At 43.7% G+C, this 3,065-nt stretch overlaps 1 non-coding gene across 1 annotated transcript; it reads left to right on the top strand.

The window, feature by feature from the left end:
• Positions 1 to 2,409: 2,409 nt before the first annotated feature.
• LOC124244309 (small nucleolar RNA SNORD116) lies at positions 2,410 to 2,488 on the top strand. Its single transcript, XR_006889954.1, has one exon. It is a non-coding gene; the product is annotated as a small nucleolar RNA SNORD116 (small nucleolar RNA).
• The last annotated feature ends 577 nt before the right edge of the window (positions 2,489 to 3,065 follow it).

Here is a 3,065-nt window from a genome sequence, read left to right as displayed (position 1 = left end):
AGGGTGTCCTGCCTGTCGACGAAAATAATCCATAACCAATCTATAAATGAAAATTTGGGAGAGTTTATTCTGAGCTAAAATGTGAGGACCATGGCCCGGGGCCTTTCTTCCCGAAGGAAGAAAGGGCACCGAAGAAGTGGGGTGCACAGAGTGGTTATATACCCCCAAACAGGGTGTTTCACATATGATTGAAATGTCGCTTTTACAATAGTTGCGAGACTGCTCTGTCAGCACAGCAATTGATGGACACAGCAGGTAGGTTTGCTGTCTCGGTGAACACAGCAGGGTGGCAGGTCTGATGTCTCGAGCTGGGTGGTCACAGGTGAGCTGGGTGGTCATAGGTGAGTGCAGCAATCAGTTCCTAGCCTAAGGAAAGATGCTTATCCTTAAGGAAATGCCAATGTGGGGGTAAGTCGCACCTTTATCTTATGGCCATTTGTTCTTGCCATAGTAAATGTTTAAAGCAGATATATAATGCATGCTCAATGGCCATGGTCAGGCCCTTTTGGGGGGAAAAAAACAAAGTCAGGCTGAATTAGGTTTACACCAAATGGCTTCCTCATGCACTCCAATATATCCTATTGCTTGCCATTTCTATTTGTCATGCTCCACTTAGGAAGCACACTGTGTCTGCCACAGGCAGAGGATCCCCCACAGCAAATGCTAGGCCAGGGACGCCTCTCAGGGCCATGGGTCTGCAGCCCCCTCCCTCACTGAGACACCCTCGACTTTCAGGCAACAGCATCAGGGACCAGCCAAGCCTCAGGGCACCAGGTAAGCCACGCAGACCGAAACTGCGTGTAACGACTGTGATGGCTGAACTGTCAATGAGACTGCAGCCCAGCAGCCAGGATCTGGCACTACAACTAACCAGGGCCAGGCCCACTGACAAATAAGATTCAAATAGGACCCAGAGTCTCCTAACATAACTGCCACAATAGCGTGGATACAACAGAAAATTACCTATCCTACCAAGAACCAAGAAATTTGCAACATAGATGAGCAAAGACCATTAGTCAACGATGCCAACGTGACGATGAGTCAAGTGCTGGAATTACCTGGCAAGGATTTAAAGCAGACACTGAAACAATGCTTCAGTTAGCAAGTCTAAATTCTCTTCAAACAAATGAAGAAACAGAAACAGAAAACCACAGCAAAGAAATAGAAGTTATGAAAAAGAACCAAGCAGAAACTACAGAACTAAAACATACAAAACAAATTAAAAACCCACTGGAGGCTCAGTCGTAGATCGGAGACAACAGAGGAGGGGATCAGTGAACTTGAGGACAGAGCAGGAGAATGTCTGATCTGAACAGCAGAGACAAATAGACTTTAAAAAATGGGGGGTCCTGTGGACAATAACGAAAGATCCAAGATTTGTACCAAGTCCCAGAAGGAGAGGAGAAGAGGAGTGGGGCTAAGGAGTGCTTGAAGAAATGGCCCAAAACTCCCCAAATTCAGCAAAAGACACGAACTTATAGATTCAAGAAGCTGAGTGGACCCCAAACAGAAGAAACAAGAACAACAAAACTATGTACAAGATTCAAATTAAACTTCTGACAAGTGAAGACAAAAAATCTTGGGAGCAGCTAGAAAGAAATGGGGGGTTATGTATAGGGACAAGCCAGTTTGAATAATGGGGGACTTCTCGTATTAAATCATGGAGGCCAGGAAGAAGTGAGACATTTTTCAAGGTTGAGAGAAATGGAACATCAACTGTGAATTCTATAGTCAGTGAAACTATCCTTCAGGAGTGAAGGAAAAACAAAGACATTCTCAGGCAAAGGAAAACTAAAAGAATTAGTTGCTTCAGGCCTACTCTTAAAGATTGGCTGAAGGAAGCACTTCAGACGGAAAGGAAATGATAAAAGAATCTTGTAGCATCGGGAAGGAAGAAGGAACAACAGAGAAACAACTGACTCTGTTCTTCCTCACAAGTTTTGTAAATCAAATATGATTGGAATAAAAATAGCACCATGTGATAAGAAAAGGATGTTTCAAAGTGAGGAAGGTGCAGGAACCCAAATGGAGGTGACATTTCCACACTCTAACCCAAGTGGTGAAATGCTGATGCCAGCAGACAGTGATAAATCAAATATATGCAGTCCTGCGCTGCTTAACAATGTTTCAGTCAACGACCTCGCCTACGACGGTGGCCCCCTAAGATCAGTACCCTGGAGCCTAGTTGTGTGGTAGGCTGCACCATCCAGGTTTGTGAAGTACACTATGATGTTCGCACAACGACGAAGTCTCCTAATGACTCATTTCTCAAAACATGTCCCTGTCATTTAGCATGACTATATTGTAATAGCCAGATTACATTAAATTAGTGATTAAAGAAGTGATTTAACAACCACCACAGAAACTACACAGAAACATATACTCAATAGCACTAAATACATCAAAATGGAATCTTAAAAAATAAGCAATAGGTCTGAACGAAATGAGTGAGAATGCACTACCGTCGTTCTCATCGAAACTGAGGTCCGGCACGTTAGAAAAAAATAAGCAATAGGAAGGCAAGAAAACAGAAACAAAACGAAATTATATGCTGTTTACATGACACTTCAAATTGAGTAACATAGGTAAGTTGAAATTGGATGTAAAAAGATCTACCTTGCAAACATTAAAAAGGCAGAAGTTACTGTATTAATATCTAATAAAGTATCAGATATTTCTTTAGAGCAAAAATTGCTAGACACAAGGGGGGCATTATACAGGCATCAAAGTCAGTCCCAGAGAGACATGCCCATCCCATGTGTGCACTCATCACACAGCAGAGTCTCCACACAAGAGGCCACAGCTGGTGGAGCTGAAGGAGGCAGACAAGCCCACAGCCATAGCTGGGGACCCAGCACGCCCTTCTCAAGCTGACGGAACTTCCAGACAGAAGATCAGAAAGGACGTGGAAAATCGGAACAACGCAAGCAGCCGACAGGATCTAGTTGACAAATACTGAACCTGACATGACAGCAAGGTACACCTTTTCTCAAGCACCCATAGATCATACTCTGAGGCATAAAGCAAATCCCAACGATTGTAAAAGGACCGGTCCACTACAGAGC

Source organism: Equus quagga, chromosome 8 (assembly GCF_021613505.1).
Source record: "Equus quagga isolate Etosha38 chromosome 8, UCLA_HA_Equagga_1.0, whole genome shotgun sequence".
NCBI lineage: Eukaryota > Metazoa > Chordata > Mammalia > Perissodactyla > Equidae > Equus > Equus quagga.
The sequence above is the reverse complement of the archived record's forward strand: the minus strand, read 5'-3'. Positions and strand labels throughout refer to the sequence as shown.